The sequence below is a fragment of the Spermophilus citellus genome (assembly GCF_964194105.1).
Source record: "Spermophilus citellus genome assembly, chromosome: 4".
Lineage (NCBI taxonomy): Eukaryota > Metazoa > Chordata > Mammalia > Rodentia > Sciuridae > Spermophilus > Spermophilus citellus.
In genome coordinates, this window is record NC_138185.1 from 118,227,812 (window position 1) to 118,250,180 (window position 22,369).

The following is a 22,369-nucleotide window of genomic DNA, read 5'->3' on the forward strand; positions in this document are numbered from 1 at the left end:
AAAGGTAGTCACTACAGATAAGACCTCTTTAAGAGGGGTGAAAATAGAATGAGACATGATAGATGAGAAACTTTTGTGTCAGGCAAGAAGCTGCAGGAGGGAATGGCACCTGCATCTGACACCAGTATTTTCTGGCAAGAAACATTCCAGGAAGAAGATTGGCCAGTAAGAAAGGCCTGTGTGGCCAGCATGCTGTCAGATGACAAGAAAGAGACTCAGGACTTGTATGTTTGGCTCTGGTGGTGGAACAAAGAAGCTCCAAGGAGGCAGATTCAAAAGGCCCCACAAGGATGAGGACGGTGGGGGGAACAGAAAAGCCCCATCTAGAGTCAAAGCCACCATCTCACAGGCTCTCAGAGCTGAGCGTGTCAGGGGCTGGCTCTAGAGGGAAGGAGTCCCTCAGCCATATCTGCTGGACTCTCACAACTGGCCACAACTTCTGCAACCATAAGATTCCAAAGGTATGCAAAGCAGACACATGGAGATTACTCACAGTTTTTAACAGGTTGACACAGGAACTTGTGGGCAGCCAAGCATTCGAGGGGCCAGTAGTCCAGTCCAGATGTTACCCTGCAGCAGCGCACTGTCAGAGAAAACACAAATGACACATGTCAGTGCAGGAGGCCACATTAACAGATGAGCAACATTCTCACAACACTTGATACTTCTGATGGGTTCAGATTATAAAGAGGGTAGAAAAGGGAAATGTCACACAGGGTTGATGGTGTCAGGGCCCTGTGTAGCCACAGAGCTGGCAAACCTTTTGCCTTCAGTTTGGGAAGACACACCTTCCTCCAGCTGCAAATCCAGAGCAGCTGCCTCTGCACATCCCCCAGCATGGCGCCCAGATTTATGGCTGGAGAGGGCCCTGGAGATCAGCAGGCCTGAGGCCGTCAGTTCACAGATGAGGAAAGCCAAGTCTCAGAAAGCAGACAAGCCTTACCCAAAACCATCGGCAAATAATGGCAAGACTAGGACAAGAATCACAGAACCAACCCTATAAAGCATAAGTTATCACTGTAAATTACCTTCCTAATAAAACTCAGCTTCTAAACAAATGTTATTCTTATTCTGTCTGTTAACTGAGGAGGAGACAAAGCAGCCTGCAGTTCCAAATCTTAACTGTTCCTCTAGTTCTCTCTCCTTAATCCCAGAAGACTTGCACCAGCCAAACCGAAACTCCTGGTTTTCTTCAAAAACAAAGCTCAAGAAAAACAGAATAGTTCACGTTTGCACAGAGGAAGAAAGCCTAAAGAATTGAGGGGGAAACCTAAAGACAATAAGTCTTGAGTTTTTGAGATGTACTGAACACAGAACTAAATGGAAAGCTCGTTTTCCATAATACCAAGTTTGCAAACCCAAGAGATCCTTCTCAGCAAATTTTTAGGGACCAGAGACATTAATACATTTTAAAGGCTAGAGGACTCAGACTTTTGCCAATCCTTCCTTTTGTTGGAATGAAATGGATGATCAAATGCTCGTTCTCTAGGAAATGAGACTTCTGTTTATGATTTTTATTAAGTCTTCATCTAATTTTATATTTAAACATAATCATCTAAATAGTTTTCTCTTCCCCCTGGATTCTAGTTCCAGCTGGCCTCAACAAATCAATACAATCTCGGGCAGATCATGCTTAACCTTGTGGACCTCCAGCCACTCATCCGTAAGATAAGCATGGATGGGACAAACCTCAGGTGTCCTTTGGCTGGAAAATCCTACATTCCCTAACACTTTTGGAACAAAACTGAAAATACTTCACATTAAGTCATCTTATACAAAGTGTAATTACTTGCCTACTTTGTAGAAAATAAATCTCAGTCCTTATAAATTTAACTTACCATATCTCTTAGGCAATACCTGCTAATTTGGTGTAACAGTTGTATTTTCTTTCTAGAGAGTTAGCTTCAAAGGTGACAAATCTGCCCCCAACCTTACTAAACAGGTATTTGAATTTCCTCAATGGTCCAATATTATAAGGCAAAACTTAAGGTTTCTTTTGCATAAAGCAAAATTTAGGCAGTGAGATCATTTGTTTTGAAACTACAGCAACCATACCATTTTTTTCTTTACATGTTAGCATTCTAGTTACTCTGGGTCAAGAAAAGATATAGATTTCAGAGAAAATCTTCCACAACATGGTCAAGGCTTCCACACTGGAATACCTCAGCATAGCTTACTTACCACTGTTTCCCTTTCAACAAATGAGGCAATCTTCAATAGGACACAGGAAACCAAACAAATGCCAAGAAATCTTTGATAGTCCCAGGATCCATTTTTTAAAAAAATATAAAACTCTACCACAATTACCACATCGTTTTCCTTATACCTCAGATTAAGGACCTTTGCTATATTAACACATTATAAGAATCCTATTATAATTCTCAACTTCCTATAGCCGCTCTGCATATGGAGCTGGGAATGGCAACCCCTTTTGTAAAGTAATATAAAAGAGTAGAGAGTAGGGCGGAGGCTGGTTTCTTGCAGGATGCATGGTGGAGAGTCTGGCCCTTCTGATGGTGGCAACATGGCTCAGCACAGCTGGAATCCTTACTCCTCTGGACCTGTCAAGAGCTTCAATAGGGACCTTTTCTTAGAAAGCTAGGGTGGGGCTTTGTACTCTATTTTGCAAAACTAAAATAATGATAAACAAATGCACATGTTATTTAGGAATATATACATAGTGTTATCTCTGAGAAGAGGGGAAGTACTTCTAAGCTGTGTACTCCACAAATGTTCATTTTACTTTTATTTTTTATAACTACCTTCCCCAGCCCCCCTTGAAACAGGATTGTGTTGCCCAGGCTGGCCTTGAACTCCTAGGCTCAAGAGATGCTCCTGTCTCAATCTCCCAAGTGCTGGGACTATAGGTATGGACCACAACACCCAGTTTTAAACTCTACCTATACATTTATATCCTTTTCTATTGGTATTTTTTTAATAAAGAATTCTTTTAAAGATGCATGTCAGTAACAATGACCCCAAGAATTATAGCCTAAGTTATTCTCTGCTCCAGTTTAAGACACCAATAAAACTGAAATGAGCCCAGTGTTTGTCAAGGGGTGGGGCCTGACAAGGAACAGTCAGAAATTCTGGCTCCAGGAACATCTTCTATAAATAAATTTTCATTTTTTTTTAAGTCCACGCCCTAGGACAGTCCTACATTCTGGGCTAATGCCATGCTGACCTCTGATGCTGCCTGCCAGTCTGGGAAAAGCCAGTGTTGGATTTCTGCAGACATGATGGTCTCTCCACTGACACACTCCACAGGCTTATTTCCTGTGGCACATTCTGTTACCAGGAAAACTGTCTCCTTATGTTGTCCTCAGCAGCTGAGAACGGAGCAAAGAGTCAGACACTGCAGAGTTGGGAGGAACATTGGGCCACCTCCTTCCCAGGCTGGATGCAGAGGTCTGAGTTCCTTACATGGTCTCCTTTGGTTCACCATTTTGTCTTTGTCATGAGAATTCTGCTTAATTGATGGTCAAGTCATCCAGTGACCAGAAAAGTAGGTAAAGGGTATCTCAAGTCCCAGCTTTTCCCGTACTCACCAACATTATCTTGACCAAATAGAAAATATGTTCTTCTCCTAATAATATGAACAAGAATAAGTTGTCCCAAAAGACTTTCTTGTAATTTTACTAGTAGACAAATCTGTCATTTTTGGTTTTTAAAGTTGCTGTATTAGGGCTGGGGATGTGGCTCAAGCAGTAGCGCGCTCGCCTGGCATGCGTGCGGCCCGGGTTCGATCCTCAGCACCACATACCAACAAAGATATTGTGCCTGCCGAAAACTAAAAAATAAATATTAAAAAAATTCTCTCTCACTCTCTCTCACTCTCTCTTTAAAAAAAAATAAAGTTGCTGTATTAGTTTATGTTTCTATAACAGAATGTCTGACAATAAGATAACAAATAACCCAATCAACAAATGGGCCAAGGACCTGAACAGACACTTCTCAGAGGAGGATATACAATCAATCAACAAGTACATGAAAAAATGCTCTCCATCTCTAGCAGTCAGAGAAATGCAAATCAAAACCACCCTAAGATACCATCTCACTCCAGTAAGATTGGCAGCCACTATGAAGTCAAACAACAAGTGCTGGCGAGGATGTGGAGAAAAGGGTACTCTTGTACATTGCTGGTGGGACTGCAAATTGGTGCGGCCAATTTGGAAAGCAGTTTGGAGATTCCTGGGAAAGCTGGAAATGGAACCACCATTTGACCCTGCTATTGCCCTTCTTGGACTATTCCCTGAAGACCTTGAAAGAGCATGCTACAGGGACACTGCTACATCGATGTTCATAGCAGCACAATTCACAATAGCTAGACTGTGGAACCAACCCAGATGCCCTTCAATAGATGAATGGATAAAAAAAAATGTGGCATCTATACACAATGGAGTACTATGCAGCAATAAAAAATGACAAAATCATAGAATTTGCAGGGAAATGGATGGCACTAGAGCAGATTATGCTTAGTGAAGCTAGCCAATCCCTAAAAAATAATACCAAATGTCTTCTTTGATATAATGAGAGCAACTATGAACAGAGCAGGGAGGAAGAGCAGGAAGAAAAGATTAACATTAAACACAGACATGAGATGGGAGAGAAAGGGAGAGAAAAGGGAAATTGCATGGAAATGAAGGGAGACCCTCATTGCTATACAAAATTACATATAAGAGGTTGTGAGGGGAATGGGAAAATAAACAAGGAGAGAAATGAATTACAGTAGATGGGGTAGAGAGAGAAGATGGGAGGGGAGGGGAGGGGGGGTAGTAGGGGATAGGAAAGGTAGCAGAATACAACAATTACTAATAGGGCAGTATGTAAAATTGTGGATGTGTAACCGACGTGATTCTGCAATCTGCATTTGGGGTAAAATTGGGGGTTCATAACCCACTTCAATCTAATGTATGAAATATGATATGTCAAGAGCTTTGTAATGTTGTGAACAACCAATAAAAAAAACAGAATGTCTGAGAATAGGTAATTTAAAAAGAAATTTCTTGTGGTTCTAGAGCCTGGGAAGTCCAAGAATAAGGGGCCACATCTGGATGGTCTTCATTCTGTGCCATTCCATGGCAGAAAGCAGATGGGCAACAGAAGGCAAAAGAGCAACAGGGGTGTCAAACTCACTTCGGTAACAAAACCCACTCAATATAACTAACAACTCCCTTGACAATGACATTCATCCACGTATAAAGGCAGAATCCTCATGGTTTAATCACTATCGTTGCACTGGGGATTTCCAACATATGGATTTGGGGGGTACACATTCAAACCATAGCAGTCACAATAGCCAAAAATTGGCATCATGATACCCAATCACATTTTAACCCCTTCCAGACAGCTTTCACATCATATCTACTGCGGGTAAAGCACAACTGTCTATGCCTAAAGAAGGAAATAATTTTAGTCCCCTATTTCTTACTAAGAATCTTTCTACTTCTCTTCTAGCTAAAGTTTGCTGCTTAAAGAAGAAAAAGCAAAATTCAGATTACAGACCCCATTCTTCAATATATCACCCTCCTCAAAACATCCCACTGGATTCTGCCAACTTTCCTGAGTGGGAAATAGACATGGCCTATGCGTGTGTGTGTGTGTGTGTGTGTGTGTGTGTGTGTGTGAGTGTGTGTGTGTGCAAGCATACACACTTAGACACACACACAGTCTCAGGCCCAAAATTCTTGATCTACTCAAAACAATAGCTTTACAGGGAAACCATTTGCTAAGAGCTCAGGAAAAGTAAAAGCCTGCCAATTTCAGCACGACAAAGGATTCAGCAACTAACAGGGGAACAAAATGATCTCACACGCCTTTCCCACTGAGCCTATGCATGAGTGGGATCCTTCTTGAATTCAGAATGCTCCATCTCAGACACAGTCACTGTTTCCACCCTAGGGGACCCAGGCAGGAGGATGGCTAAGCCAGGAAACAGATTCCAGGGGGTAGCTCTTTGATGTTTGACCCAAAAGAATCCAACAACCTGGGCTCCTTAGCCAAAGCGGGGCTGAAACTCAATGAGGAGTGAGACCCTGGCCTACCCACAGGCATTAGTCACTACTTCCAGCAGCTAGTTCCTTTCAGTCAAGGGCCTGGGCCAGGACTGAAAGGGAACTCTGTGATAACAGCCCTGCATCTCTGAGGCCCAAGACTGTACTAAAACTTAGCTCCCAGTTACTCACTCTACTGGATCCATGACAAGTCTCAGAACAGGCGCAGGAAAAGGCCACATGCTCCAGGTCTCATGTTGCCCCTGCATTATCACACCAGCAGCCCCAACACTGCTGGAGCAGACACGGGGCCAATAGGAATGGCATGCAACCTATGGGTAGTTGTGGGTTGTGTGGGTACGTGGCCCTGCTCTGCCTTAGGTACGTGGCCCTGCTCTGCCTCCTTATTAGATACAGAAGTGCCAGACACTGTTCTGAGCACTCAAAGAGGAAAGAGGAGGTACTCCAAGGCATAAAGACTTTGTTGACACCTCTTCATGTTCAGTAGGAGCTGTACTCTTTCATCCTTAGAAAGAGGCTATATCAGGACAATAGTGCTCTTAAATTATTATTTCATTAGTTCCAATAGACCTTCCATAAAAAGAACTTCAGAGCATTATTGATTTATTCTATAGGCAACACATGAAGAATCCCTTGAATAATTCCAACAATAAAATAGCCTCAGTCCTACCTAAGACTTCAGGGGCAGGAGGAAACCCCAAATTTCTGCCTTCCTGGAAGGCCAGGCTCAAAAGCAGCTTTGGTTATCAAGTGAAGACACTGTTTTTGAGACAGGCTGTCAGCTCATCTCCTCTACCTCCCTCAGCTACACTACATCCCTTGCCTGGCTCCCCAGAAGTCTCCGGTGCCTGTTTTTTTGTTTGTTTGTTTTTGGTACTGGGGATTGAACCCAAGGACAATTAACCACTGAGCCCCCATACCCAGCCTTTTTTTTTTTTTTTTTTTGTATTTTGAGACAGGGTCTCACCAAGTTGCTTAGGGTCTTGTTAAATTGCTGAGGCTGGCTTTGAACTCGAGATCTTCCTGCCTCAGCCTCCCAAGCTGCTGAGATTATAGGCGTGTGCCACTATACCCATCTTCCTATGCTCTTCATGTGGCACCAGGTCCTCTGTCCTGCTTCTCTCAAGCAGGAGCTCCTTGGGGACAGGGACTGCCCTTCCCTCCAGCACTGGTAGCTCCTGCATAGGGCCTGGTACCCAGGAGATTGGTCACAAGGAAAGGTAAGAGATAGGGAAAAGCCCAGAGCATGTGGCAGGTGACTAGGGTGAGCAGTAATAGTTTGAGGAGAGGGAAGGGTGTTATTGGACCTTCTCCCCCAGGGAGTCCAGCGTAATTCAGTGACTTTTCAAGCTAAGTTGAAAATCGAGGACTGTGACCAAAATACAAGGAAAAAAAAAAAACTCAACCATTGTCACAAAGGCCCAGCACACAGGAGCAGCTGGGCTCCCCATCAGCCAGACAGCAGCAGGATGGCAGGGAATCAGACTGGAAGGTGCTTCTCTCTGTGTCTTCTGGCCCTGTTTGCCATACTGCTTTTGCTAGTTCCTCTATTCCTTCTGCCCTGTGCTTGCTATTTTCCTCTGCATTCAGGATAAAGTTGGAATTTTGTACCTTGGGATCTGAGGTCCTTCGTACATAAGATTCTCACCTGGTTTCCCAACTTATCCCCTATTCCCACCTTTCTCATAGGCACACACCACTGACTAATTCCAAGAAGGTGTCTGGGGCTCTGCCCCCCCCCCCCCAATGTGCCTTCATCACACCCACATTTGGGTCTGTGCCCAAGTTATTCCTTCCAGGAAAGCTCCTCCACACACCATCTTTCTCAAATAAAATATTCCTTCCCCCCAAATTCAGCACATCCCCCTAGCCTGGGATGACCCCTAGGATTCCCCAATTTTTGTCCCACTGGGAAAAACCTCACACTAGTCGGTTCTCTTCTGTGTGTCTTTCCCATTCATCAAAATGTGCTCCTGGCAGATAGGGGTGCCCCTTACCACCTGAACTCTTATATCCAACACAGCTTCCAACATAAACATTAGTAGATGTTGAGGACGCAAGGACCTACACACTGCCTATGTCTTGGCTTTCAGGGGTGCCCTCTGAGTGCCAATTCCAGAATTAAGCCCAGCACCCAAGCAGCCTGAACCAAAGAAAGTAGCTTTGCCTTGCACACTGTACCAACACGAAATTCTCTACTACTTTAGTCCAGGCTCTATTTCCCAATGGCTGACAGCAAATTCCAGTGATCCTCTAGGGCCACTTTAAAAAATTAGGAACTTAAAAATGAATGGGGCACACTTTTCTTAAAGAACAGATTCTGAGCAAGTAGCACTGTGGAAAGAACTGAATTTATATATCTGCCCAAAAGCTATGTATTTCTTTTGAGACAGATGATCTCACACGCTTTTTCTTCTGATTCACTGTGTTATACGGTCTAGCATCTCGCAGTTCTCTAGGTCATAAAATTCATTTGCTTCTGAGCAGATAGGAATGGCAATGTTCTTAACACTCAGATGAGAAGTTTGCTTCCATGCTCCAAATAAAATAAGGAAACAATATTTGACCCCAGTCAGGAAGCCTCTGGAATCTTTTTCCGCCTCACACAAATGTTTCTCATTCAGTACAAGCTCTGTTTCAATTACATGCCATGAAGAGACAAAGACAAAGCCCACTACCACCTACTCCTACTTTCATGGAAACATTATAAATTACCTCTTACGTCACACAGTTGAGACTCCCCACATAACATGATTGTTGACAAATGGTCGGACAGCATTTTCAGGACCACTGCTTTTTTCGTAGGTGTTCTTTTGCTCATCTGCCAGGTCCCGGCCTTCTTTCTCTTGAGAAAACAGACAGCATAGTCCTATCTAAAGCCTCTGACATTAGCTTCTACAGAATCATCAAGAACATCAACATCAAAAGACAACTTCTTCATAACAAGAAATAATTTCAGAAGCAGATACCAACTGGACATAGCCTCTTAACGTCCTAACATTCCCTTGCTAAATAAATCCCAGGTACAAGGGGGATGTCAGCAGTTTTAATTTTCACACTGATTCCCTTGTCACTATTCTGTTAAAGCCATTTCAAAGAAATTTTAATCAGCATGCTACCTCCTCTGGCATAATTCCCATTACACCAAAACCAGATCTGTTCTCTTTCTGGTTCAAGAATAACACTTCAGAATAATAACAAAAGCTTTTTGGTTAACACCAAAAGGAGGAAAGGAAAACTTCAAGTTCCTGGATTTCTAAAGTCTAGACAACCTTTATTGTTGTTGTCCATTTTTCCAGAGACCCTCTCTGGTGATGGGCATGAAAACTTACTCAATACTCTACACCAAAGATGTATCTTTTCTTTTCCAACCAGAAATTCTAGATGCAAAAAAGACTCTGAGGATCTTACAGGCCAGGGGTTCTTACTCTCTCCAGTCAGAATTCTACTAAGGACAGAGGTTAGTGGGAAGCCATACACAGAAACCATGGGCTTTCTTTCACTTCATTTATGGAATTCTATGTTCTAGCTAAAGTTTAAGTCATGCAAAATGTGCACTTCTTCAATATTTGCATGGTTACTTTCATATAAAAATACGTTTTGGTCTTCCATATTCCCTGAGTAAAATTAAGGCTCCAATGAGATGTCTTAGGCTTATCTTGGTTTCATAAATCCAGGATCACCACTCAGAACTTCACTCCTGCCCAGGAAGGAGACAGAAGCAGCCATTTTCCACTGCCCTTGCTCCTCCAGAGAAGGAAACTACTGCCCAAATATATTTGGTGACTTAACCAATACACTTAGAGGCAGGCCCAGCTACAGAACCCAGGTCTCCAGCCTATGCTGGGGCAGGGAAAGAGTCTTTGCCACTTTGCAAACATATAGTTCACAACCACCCAAAGCAATTTCTTAACTTACAAGGCCCAAGCTCAACTTTAAACTCTGCCCATACATCTGCTACAAACTGAGGTAGGCTTGCATTGGGGAGTATCTTTCCAAGCTTGACCAAGATTTATAAAATGGAGATCTCATTCTTCATTGGGTTTCACGCTGTCTAAAACTCCTTAGCTTTAGGAGTTTTTTGCTTATTTTGTTTGTTTACACGTATCCCCCATCTACCATGTAATTTGTCCTCATTTATACCCATTGGCAGAAATTAAAAGTACGAGCTGCTTAGTGGAGTCAAACCAATAGAGACTGCTTGGTCTGGACATAACTACCTGACCTTCCTGAGCCCTGATTCATTGTTACTAGACAGAGAGGTTGGCCATTTCAGAAGCTTTGCAGCCATTGAACTGGGTCCAACCACTAATTCTCAAGCCTCCCAATATGGAATGCCTCCAGGTCTGGAGCCAATGTCTCTCACGGGGGTGGGGTGGGGGGATGGGGGGGCATGCCCCACCAGGTCTCTCAAAGCCCCATTGCATTTGCATTGGAGAAAGGAGCATTGCTGAAAGCATTTCTCCACATCACCAACCACCAAGAGAGACCCTGGTGACCTCATAATCCACAGAAATAAAAAGCCAAGAGCTCCTGGGCTCCAGGACCCCCTTCCAACTCCAAAATCCTGTGATTCAGTTTAGTCAACAAACTGGGGACAAATTTGGAAACTTTGTTTTGAATTCTATGTTCTGCTTGGAAAGAATACTTAAGTCAAAAAGAAAAACAAAATGACTTTACAATCAAAAGAGAAAATAGCATGGTTGCAAGTACATTCGATGTATGGATGAAGATTTTGCATTTCATAATGATTGGCAACCATAAATCAGCCCACTGCCCCAACTTTCAAGGTAGACCCAGTATAAAGTCATTATTTTGTGGATAGAGAAACATGTTATATCCTTTACTATGTGGCCATCTCCCCAACCTTCTCCATTGGTGCTAGCTATATCCGTAACACTGGAGAAGGAGGGCTTTCACTAAGAGGCTGAACCCCTCCACCCATGACCTGATAGTCTCTAGAACCACAGGAGACAGCAGTTGTTTACAAGTAGGAGTCTCACTTTCAGGAAAAGGAATGTAATGTTCTCACCTGCTTTGCAATCCTGCACTGAAATCCCTCTTTGAAAGAGTCACAGACAATGAACCACTCATGTCAGCTGTGCTGCACAGGAGCCCCCTCATATCCATCATGCATGAAGCCAAGGATTCTCCAGGTGGCAAGTAGCTAGGATAAAGGGAAAGGAAACTCCCAGAAAAGAGTGGAAACTGGAAAAACCTACGAAGGCTAAAAGGAACCAGCACACGCTGCTGCTATTGCATAGGATAAAGGGCTTAGCACATTTCATTTGCTGCAAAGAAAAATGAGGAGAGGGGGGAAAAATACTTCCACTTACCATAAGTTTCCCAGAACATCCACCACCCATAAAAGAAATGAGAGAGAATCCAAAGATCACTAGTGGGTGGGGAGCAGGAGACTACTGAACATTCACTTCAGGCAACCACATGCTGTAGTCAGTTGGCAACAGAGAGTTAACATCCTGGGGCCCAGGCTTCCTCTCAGCAAGTTCAGATCAGAAATCATAATAAAGATGCTGAGGGATTTAGTCATGAGCCCTCCCCTCGGCCACCAGAAGGAATGGCAAAAATGCAGAGTGAGTGCTGGGAGCCAGAATGATTTCATTTTCCTCCTAACCATGCAAAGAATTTGCATTTAAAATGAGCATTTCATCAGACCTTCCAAGAATGCTCAGAGCTGGCTGCTAACATTAGCAAGAATAAAAGTGATCCCCCACAACACCTAGTTTCTAATTATTTTAACAAAAGTACCTGGGTTCCCTGGGAGGCTGAAGAACTCTTCTAGCTAATAAATCTTACAAATCAAGTGCCAGATCAACGTAAAACATAGTCAGATCACATTAATAAAAGGTAACAAGGACAAAAGTAACCTTCCTGGTGACAAAACCGCCCTGGAATCAAACTTTACTTTCTCTATCATTTCACACGTTCAAGCTCAGTGGTGCCAGGAAACAAAGATTTGTATGAGAACTAAAGTGGAAACTATCAGGGAAGAAAAATTTGAAGGTTTCCCTTTATTCCACAACTAGAGATGTATGCCAACTCTGGGTGGTGTGGGTGGGAGAGCCTGACCCACACAGGGGCCAGATGGGCTGGGGCCAGATGGCGGGAAACCCACGTGAGTTGGAGGCCACCCAGCCAGGAAGGCAATGGCGTGACACTCGTAAGACCTGTAAATTAACAGAAATGGTTCTCAGCATTCATACCCAAGAAGCAGAACTCGATTTTGAAAAGAGAGGGAGGAAAGAAGAGATGCACAGGGGAACACCAAGTGTGCCTCACAGCTCCTCAGCCAATGGCTGGGGTCGGGGAGAGGGCAAGCCAGTGGGTGGCTGAGGCCTTGCTCCATACCATGGGAAATTTTAAGTTTATTAAATACAGAGGAGCCTTTTATCTTCTTTACATACTAATAAAATTGGAGGGTGGAAAAGAACACTAGGAAACCATCAATAGAAGTTCTGAGAGGAGCTGCCAAAGCCATAGAGCTGGGAAAAGTCAAGAGGAACCCCTACTCTGAATGGGCATAGAGACTCCAACTACCCACAGGGCTCTTGTGCCACAGTCACCCACTAACCTGTGCAACAAAGAGGGATTTCTTTGGGATCTGAAGTTATTGGAGCATCTCCTTCCACTCCTCCTCAGTGTGACAGAGCCTCTGTAGTCAGGATAGATTTTTACCAGAGCTAGAAAATTTCCCAACAAGGGCATCTTAATTAAAAATGAAACATCAGCAACATAAAAGAAAGGGAGAAATCTCCAGAGGATGTTGTCCAGTTTTCAGCCTCCATGTGGTTCCCATTCCAATCAGAGCTGCACACCAAGCTGGCTTTAGCCATGATAGTTCTGGAAGGGGGGCCTGGACCGGCAGGCAAGAACCACACCCACAGCTCCAGGCCATTTCCTCCTGCTCAGATCTCTCATTCAGCCTACAGCACTCCCCCACCCTCATCCTAAAAACAGGGTGTCCCTTCTGGCTAAACGGACTTCCCCACATGGCTGAAGCTTGATACTGCTGACATCCTGGTTGGGTAAACTCCCAGCCTGGGAATCTGGACCCTCTGGGTCTGGGGAAGATGAGTCACGGGCTAAAAACCAGGAACCCAATAGTAGTGCCTATTTTCAAAACACAAGGCCCTAGCAACGTGTCCAGCCTCCAGGCCTTTTGGTAGGCTCAAGCCAGGGACCAGTTGTGGACAGCATAGAACACAGTCCCATCATGCTGCCTGGTCCTCTCCTGAAAGCCGCTATGAAGTGATTCTCTGCTTAATGAATCATTGCTTTTAGTTTATTTAAAATAAAAACAAAAACAGAAACAGCCCTTCCTCCTGACTCCTACAAAGGAAAGTTAAATGTCCCAGGTCTAATTACTTCATTAGCTTGGATTAGGTCTAGGCAATCCTTGGACTTTTCTGTGCTGATCAGCCCACTCTTGAGACAGCATCACTGTCCATTAACGTCTGCAAGCTCTTTCCACTTCAGGAAGTACTCCTTTGCAGTACCTTACCTGGCTGGCCATCTCTCATCCCTGAAGTGTTTACTTAAATGTCAACTCTTTAGAGAGCCATCTGAAGCAGCTGCCCTCTCCTCTCAACAGACCTTCCATGTCTTATTCCTGATCTCACGGCAGAGTGGAGGTTGGTCTGCAGTGGATTCTCTAACCACTTGCTCAATAAGTAAGTGCACTGGGAAAAGTAAAGAAAGCATTTGATATGCCACCAAGAGGTGTAAACTCACCCATGTCAAAAGGCATATGGAAGATGATTCATATCAGTTTTATTCATCAGAGCCAAAGTCTGGAAAAATACCAAATGTCCTTGCACAGAAGACCAAATAGACAATATGAATACAACCAAATACCATATCTCATACGACAATGTAGACAGATCACACAAACATTGCCCTGAACAAAAGCAATCAAAAACAAGAGGACATCCATGGTGGGTCTATTCACATGGAGTTAAAAAAATAGATAAAACTAAGTCAGGATGGTGACTAAGGAAAGAGGGTGCAGTCAGGGCAGGGCCATCAAGGAGGCCTCTGAAGTTCTGTTAGTGTTCTCTTTCCTAATCTGGACACAGATTAGGCTTGTGTATTTCTCCCTGGTCTCTTTCAAGACTTCCTTACAAATAAAGTAAAAAAAATCTAAAAGAATCATGGGATTTGTTTCTTTTTTTTTTTAAAGAGAGAGTGAGAGAAGAGAGAGAGAGAGAATTTTTAATATTTATTTTTTAGTTCTCGGCGGACACAACATCTTTGTTGGTATGTGGTGCTGAGGATCGAACCCGGGCCGCACGCATGCCAGGCGAGCGCGCTACCGCTTGAGCCACATCCCCAGCCCGGGATTTGTTTCTTAAGAGCCAGCTACTATCACAAGGACTGGCATCCTGCACAGAGCTTCACTTTCCAAGTCTCTTCCCACTCCAAACAAATAAAATGCTTCCTGAAGCTGAAACCCACCAGGTCACACAGCTACCTGCTGTAATCTCTTTCTTCCCCACCCAAGGTTCCAAAAAAGACAAGCCTGAGTGCTAATAATTATTAATAGTCTTAAATGAAAACAGGTTATAGGAATGTCACTACCTGAGGTTGACACAGCACCCAGGGAGACAGATGAAACCCAGCTGCTCAAAGTCTACTGATTCGAGGTCCTAGGTCCTCTTTGCAGTGATTTCCTTTTTCACGAAAATTGATCATTTAAAGGAAAACATCTCTTGCAAGGAAAGAAAGAAGAAAGGAAGAAAGGAAGGAAGGAAGGAAGGAAAGAAAGAAAAGGAATGGAGTAATGGCAATGGGTTTTTGCTCAGTCCAACACATAGGACCTGAGACATCTAAGTCAACCCAGGCCAGCCACAGTCTGAAAGTCACATCCTAGAAGAGAATCATAGGGAACAAGAAAAAAAAAAATAACACAAGCCCAAGCTTGTAGGTGTCCCAGCACACCTATGACTCACATAGTCAACCACTGGTCTGCAGATTTTTATGCTAACAGCCCCAGAAGACAGATGTTGGTTGGACCATATCTTACTGTCAACCTGAAAAGTAGACTTCCAGACTTGACTGGTCAAGCACACCTGCGCACATTCATTTGTATACTCATATACACGTGTGCACACATATGCCTACCTCAAGTTACCACATTTTTCTCTACTTTTAAATAATTTCATAGGATAGTCAGGTCTTGAAGAATAATATGAAAGCATACTATTTTGCTGATTTATAAAATACTTCCCCTTTTCTTAAGTAAGGTGCACTTATATTTTGACACTCCATTTGCTTCTGCTCAATGAGGTAAAAAGAGCAGATTAAGTGACCTCCATTTGACTTAAAAAAAGAGTCCACCGCTATCCAGTGACAGCCTGAGCCACTCTGGTCAGCAGACCCCAGGAATGGCGGTCATCAGAGGGAAGGGGATATGGGTGGAAGAAGGGCACCTGAAGACAACAGAGTCCCATTTAAGCTGTGCACCACCTTCAAGTTCCTTCATCTAGTCTTCTTCAAGCAGAATCCCCACTGCCTCCTAGATGTTGAGAGATACTGCAGGAATGTTACAGAAAACCCAGGACCACCCCTTATCCACTTTATTGACAATGTGCTCCTTCTCCAAATCAGAATAAGAAATCAAAAGCACATAAGAGATATTTCCCCAAATGAAAGAGATTCCAAACTTGCTACTTCTAATACCAATCTCAGGGCATCAGGGGAGAGACAGCAGAATGACCCTGATTGACTCTCAGCATAGAGGGAAACTGGAAAAAGGCCCAGACACAAGAGTAAGCTTTGTCCCCACTCACCCATCACTAAGCCCTTGCTCCAACCAAGATGCCAGTGTGGCTGCAGAGAAGCTGCTGGCCAAGAAAGGCACCATTGTTGACTCATAGGAACACTTCCAAATCCAGAGAAAGGGAAGCCAAGGTCCACAACTGCTGGTGAGGGACAGCTGGCCAGAGCTGACTGTCATCTCGTCATCATTTGGGGCAACAGTTCTTTTTCCAGCTTTCTGGAAGAGTTGCTTCCAAACCACCCCAAACTTCCAAAATATGACTAATGACACAGGTAATTTGAGTCATGACAAGTCACACAAAAGAAAAGCACCACCAGAAGCCATGCAAGTACTCAAAGTCACACAAAAGAAAAGCACCACCAGAAGCCATGCAAGTACTCAAAGTCACAGATGACGAAGAGGGAGAGAGTGGCAGAAGCCAAGCAGCGAAGTGGGTAAAATGTGACTTGTCTGCCCTCCCCCTTTCACCTGCCAACTGGTTCCCACGCAGGTTCCGGCAAGCACCTGCCCACATATACTCCAGCACACCTTCCCCTTTTCAAGCCCACAAGCATGTTGTGGCTTTATAACTTAGAATTGGTAGCAAATCCTAAAACAAACCAGCCAGCTCCATGACCCTCCAATTCTCCTTACCCCTGTCCAGCAGACACTCTGGGTCATCTGAAAAGGTTCTTTTGCCCACAGGAGCCTGATCCTGGGGGAGATGTGACCAGTCCCACTGCAAAAGTAAAGAGTGTACAGCTTACAAGTCTAAAAGAAACCCTGCTATGGTTGAATTGTATCCCCCCACACCAAATTCATATTGAGCCCTAACCTTCAATGTGAGATATTTGGAGGCAAGGTCTTCTGGAGGCGACTAGGTTTTATGAGGCACAAGTGCTCCACCTTTGTAATGGAATTAGTGTTCCTACAGGAAGAGACTCCAGTTAAACTGCTTGCTCTGCTGTTTGAGGACACAGCAAGGAGACAGCTGTCTGCAAGCCAGGAAGAGGGCCCTCACCAGAGCCAACTGTGCTAGCACTCTGATCTCAGACTTCCAGCCTCCAGAACTGTGAGGAAATTCATTTCTGCCATTTATGTTCATGGTATTTTGTTATGGCAGCCTGACATGACTAATAAAATCTCCATGAGGATTGCCCTTGACCAAGGGTAGACAAGGCCATGTGCAAGCCTAACTGTATCATGCATTCACAGGTTGTAAACATTAGCTGGTGAGGAACCTGCTATGAGGTCCTTTCCCACCCCAGCCTGATGGCCCAATGCCATTGTGTCCAGGAACCCTGTGTTCCCCTTTTCTTGAGAGAGGGCAGAAGGAGGGGCCAGAGATAGGGAAAACCTGGGCAGGGAGACTCTTGGAAGGACAGTAAGCCCCAGGGACCAGAAATGGCTCCAAAGCTTTTGTGTTGCATTCTCCCTGGAAGATCAGAGCCTCTGAAGGCACACTGACAATATGAGAAGCCTTCACTGGCAATCTAAAATTAGCCAGAGAAAGAGTCTGCTCAGTGCTGTGTCTCCTACACGGCCCTGATAAGTGTCACTACCTCCTTTGGCAATAACTTGTCTTGGGAGTGCTATAAATACCACCTAAGTCTACCCGATGTGAATTATGAATACCAGGAACAGTTTCAGGGTTTCCAGGCACTGGCTATGTGACAGGGGTGTCAAATTCAAAGTCGCCTGCACAAGATGCAGACCCAGAGAACACGTAAATCCCTTGGGCCCAGCCCTGCATTTTCAACTGTGGGAAGACCCACTCAGGAATGCAGCCGCAGCTGCCACTGTTGCCACATCAAATGCTGCTCACAGTTTGTCAAATCAATAGGAAGTAGGAGACTAAGAGACACATGAAGTTTGAGATCATAGAGAAAAGGAAAGGATTCTGGCCTTCTTAGACACTCAGATTTGACTCAGAGCTTTCAAAGGATGAGCCCCTAGAAAGTCCACACCAGAGAGGAAGCAGGTACTCAATGGTTGATCCAGGGATGCCAGCTCTCCCCTGGAGCTTATGCCCAGTAAGTTCTGAGTGGCTTTCTGTGCAGTGAACTTTGGTTCTGTGGGTTTCTGGGGTTCACAACCATAGAATCCTAATCCCAGGAGCATGGCATGTAGCACTGGTCTGAAAAAGCAGAAGAAGCTGGACATCCACATTTGGGAGAGGTGAAGGTGAGAGAAGGAGGAGGGAGCTGGCTCTGAGGACAGGTCCCTGGAGCATGTGGACATGTGTAGGAGACAGGAGGGGTGGCTAGAGGGAAAGCCATCTGGGCATGTGGAGTCTGAAGGTGAGAGAGAGAGAGAGGATACCAAGGAGATGAGGTGTGGCCACTGAAGGGTCTCTGGAGGCCTTTCGGAATGCTTCTCTGGAACAGGGCTAACTGCAGAATCAGAGAGCAGGGACAGGAGGTGTATGCTACATTGTCAATGGACATCTCACAACTGACAGGAGGCCAGCAATAAAACAACTCACTCCCCATACAGCTCACAGCCCTGGGTCTTAACAACTCCATGCTATGCTGCCTGATTTTCTCCTTGCTGTATCTTCCCACTTTTTGGTCTTTGTTCTTTTAGTCTCTCTCCTCTCCAACCAGCTTTCTGATATCTTCAGATCCCTTGCAGTTTAACAGAATCTGCATCTCCATGAACTCCTTCCACAGGCTCCCCATCATGCCCCCTGGGACAGCTGGGAGCCTTCTCTCCTGACCTGCAAATGGCAGCCTTTGTGCCCTCCCCCACCATCTAATCACAGACTCCTGCAGGTGGAGTCAGGGGCTCACCACCTCTGCACTGACTGCTTAGCAAGTACCGGAGTCCTCTGCCCAGGGCAGAACCTCAAAAAGAACAGTAAATCTAGTAAGATGGTTGTTTTAAAAACAGTTGTTTTTCTCCCTTGTTTCTCAAATTCCTTGTGTTCAGTAATAGATACCCCCCACCCCACCCCCCACCACTACCATATCAATTGTCTCCCCAGCATGTTTGACTCTATCAGTCCCTTGAGGGGAAGCCAGGTGAGGAGTGAATCTGTGCAGGGGGAACTGGAGTGGAGGGAAGAGCTCTCTATCTCATTCCTACTCACCTCTGCCTCACTTGATTGAAAGAAGAAAAGGCCTTGGGAAGAATGTCCTGGAAGCCATCCCCTCAGGCCTTATTTCTAAGAATGTCAGTCTTTCCTAGACTATACGAGATCACTCCCCTGATAGAAGGAAGCCAGCCTTCCAGGGTCTGAGGCAAACCATTACTTCTAAACCCTCTCTCCTGCCCTCACCCCTTCCCCTCCCCCACCAAGTGTCACACTGAAGCCCAATGGAGACAGTGAGAGATTGGCACAAGCAACAGTCGTGGCAAGTCATGCGCTGTGTCCATTTCTTGAAATATTTGCACCGAAGCTCCCGTCAGAAACCTCTTCCCTTATGACCTCATTTGATCTCACACCTCATGGAGGTGCCCCTGCCTGGCATCCTGTAGTTCTCACTGAGGTTCCTGGTCTAAGACCAGCAGCCCTGCAAGAGATAGGCCCAGGTCTACTCATCCACACCTGGCCAACCAGACCTCCCAGTGAGCTAGCAAACTGGAAACACTGGTCATTGGTATCAGGGCCTGGGCTCCCTGGTGTGGTGGGACAGCAGTTGAAGCCCCCTCTTAGGGTCCCAAAGGTCCCCTATTTCCTTCCCTTTCTGTATAAATATTTGTTTGAGGACTGTTCTATAAACTGACATCAGTAGAAAGGGAACATCCAGAGTATAATCAGGGTTGAGTCATTAAATATCACACAGTCTCTTGAAGCAGGGGAAAGCCAAAATGAGCCACAAATTGTTAGGGATGCAAAATCCCAACATGAAGTGTGCCTGCCTCTGCTCTGAAGGGAGTGCATGCATCCATCTCTTCTGCGCCAGAGAAGCCCTCAGCAGGCAGCCCGTTCCTGGCCTCCATGGGTCTGCAGTTGGCAGCTGTGGGTGGGCCTGCCCAATGGAGAAAAGCACCCAACACTGAGTTTCTCCACATACCTACCAGCAGCTACAGGAAGAGCTGTACTGTTTGAAGACCCTGTTCCTCCACATACTGAGGAGAAGGTAAATCAGCCACAGGCACCTAAACCCAAGGGAGGGTGCGAGAGTGGAGAAGAGTCACAGGGATAGCACAGGAAAAGACATTGGCTGCTCACTTGGTGCAGACCCTAGGAACAAGGGGCAATTTTGTTGAATTCTCACATGGGAGGGTGATGCAAAGCATTACCAAAAAGAATAAATTTAATAACAGTTGATTGTTAAACAGGAAGGGACAAAAGGGAAACTTAGAGTTGGGTTTCAATTATTCACACTACATAAAACCACCTCTCCACAGCTGGTGCCATCAGTCAACAACATAAACCATGTCCAGAAACAGGCAGCTGGCTCTTGGTAACTCCTCCTCATCCCTATAGCAGTCAGGTATACCAGCACCTGCACAGGAAGAAGGAAACTTGTGATACTCCTACCTTGGGCCCCTGCCTGTACAGATCATATTCTGATCAGTAGGTATTTGCTGCCTGATTACCTAAAGACATGATTGACAGAAACCTATGCAATTAATTTCCAATCCTACATTTAGGCCCTGGTTCATCATTCCAGAGAAAACACTGAAGCCTGAGAACAGCTGGGAGCAAACTTTGGAAGCCCCCAGCTGTCAGCTCCTTCTACACAGAGGATTAGCTAAAGCAGGGCACTGGCCCAGTCACTCTGGACAACAACAAAGCAGGCAGCAGGAGGAAGGGAACTGCTTCTGTAAAGATATGTCTGGTCCACTCTCCTTGACTTAATGGGCTTACTTAAAATATTAACACACACACAAAAAAAAACATGAACTTCAAAACATAGCCAGGTGCAAAAGGACAAATACTTACCTAATTCTAGTATGAGATACCTGGAGTCATCAAAATTGGAGAGTAGAATGGTGATTTCCAAGGGCCAAGGGGTAGGGATCCATGAGCAGTTGGTGTTTAATGGGGATGGAGTTTCACTCTGGGGTGATGAAAGAGGTCTAGAGATAGATGGTAGTTGTACTTAATGCCACTGAACTCCACATTTAAAAATGGTCAATTTAATGTTTTGTGGATTTTACAATATTGCTTAAACTAGTCAATTTCCTTCTCATTTTCAGTGTGGCTAGGTTTTTCCCTTTTATGTATGGTTCATTTCTAACTTCCTGGAAAATGTGTCTGCTGCTAAGAATCTTCCACAATTTACAAGGAAATCAAACATGTAAGAAACAGATTAAAAGCAAGACAGGCCAGGATGGAGGCAGGAGAAGGATGACATCTGGAGGATCTCCTGCATGCCCAGCCGGCTCCCATCTACCCAGGCCTCAGGGTTTCCTGCAGAAGTACCCTCACACCATCTTTCCTTTGTGTGTTGTAAGGGCCTTGGTATCATCCTCTGCTCATGTCTCAGCACGTGCTAGAAGCCTTCCAGGAACACAGCTCCTAAGGCCAAGGAGGCCTCGGGTGAGTGGGAACTGAGAATCCTGAAGGAGGGCCCTATGCACCAGGCTCCCTACTGGGCACAACTTCCTTTTCTCAAAAATCTTTGTCACATACACACACATACACATGCACACACACACAGGAGATCCCAGAGCAGGGGTCACATCAGATAAACACCACAGAATCTAAGATTTCAGCTCACCTATCTTAGAGGGTGTTTGATGAATTTAGGAGACTATAAATATGGCTCCAACATGTACCATCCTAAGATGTAGATAGTCAAGAGTTGCCTTCTGAAAGCTCATGAACTTCTGAAAAGTTCCAAAGGCCAGTTGGGAGCCGTAGCAAAAGAATCCCTCACCACAGCCCCAGCCAACCCCTTGATAGTAATCCAAGCTTATAGACAACTTCTCTTAAGAATCCAGATACTTGTTCGTGGCCTTCCTAGCCCGCCCCACCTCTGACCTGGCCAGACTGCAGGCCCCAAACAGCCCCTCACAGCCCCATCAGTGAGTCCCCACTTCCTCCTGAAGTCCTCTCTGGGTCTGCAGTGGGGTTCAACAATGTTCAGCCCAGGCAACACAGACCTCACACAAAAACCAAAACCAAAACAGAATGGAGAGGCAACACTTGAGCTTTAAAAAATAGACAGTAGAAAACAATGCTAAGAAGGCAGGTTGAGGGGCTGAGGTTGTGGTTCAGTGATACAGCACCTGCCTAGCATGTGTGAGGCACCAAGTTCAATTCTCAGCACCACATATAAATAAAAGAATTTTTAAAAAGTCCAAAGTCCATAAACATCTTTAAAAATTTCATATATATATATATATATAAAATAAATATCACACAGTCCGTTGGAGTGGGGGGAAGCCAAAATGAGCTTATATATATATGGCTTTTTTATATATATATATATATATATATATATATATATATATATATATATATGGCAAGTTGACGTATGGAGGAACCTGGGGGGCACTGAAGGATTCTGAGCAAGAGAGGGACAGGGGAACAGGGGAAACTCACTCTAACTGTGTGGCACAGCTCCACCAGGAGCCAAATCCTTTCACACTCAGGATAGGGAACAAACAGCAAGCAAGC

General features: G+C 44.7%; 1 protein-coding gene across 6 annotated transcripts in view; it reads right to left on the reverse strand.

Annotated features, from left to right (window-relative positions):
• TLN2 (talin 2) overlaps positions 1 to 22,369 on the reverse strand; it is a 421,584-nt gene that overhangs the window by 354,042 nt on the left and 45,173 nt on the right. For 5 of the 6 annotated variants that reach the window (XM_081293079.1, XM_081293081.1, XM_081293082.1 and 2 more), the window contains one exon: positions 494 to 583. The gene's annotated coding sequence lies outside the window, so the exon portion shown is untranslated. Of the gene's footprint in view, positions 1 to 493; positions 584 to 20,686; positions 20,824 to 22,369 lie in introns of all 6 variants that reach the window. The other variant, XM_081293078.1, reaches the window with a different exon arrangement.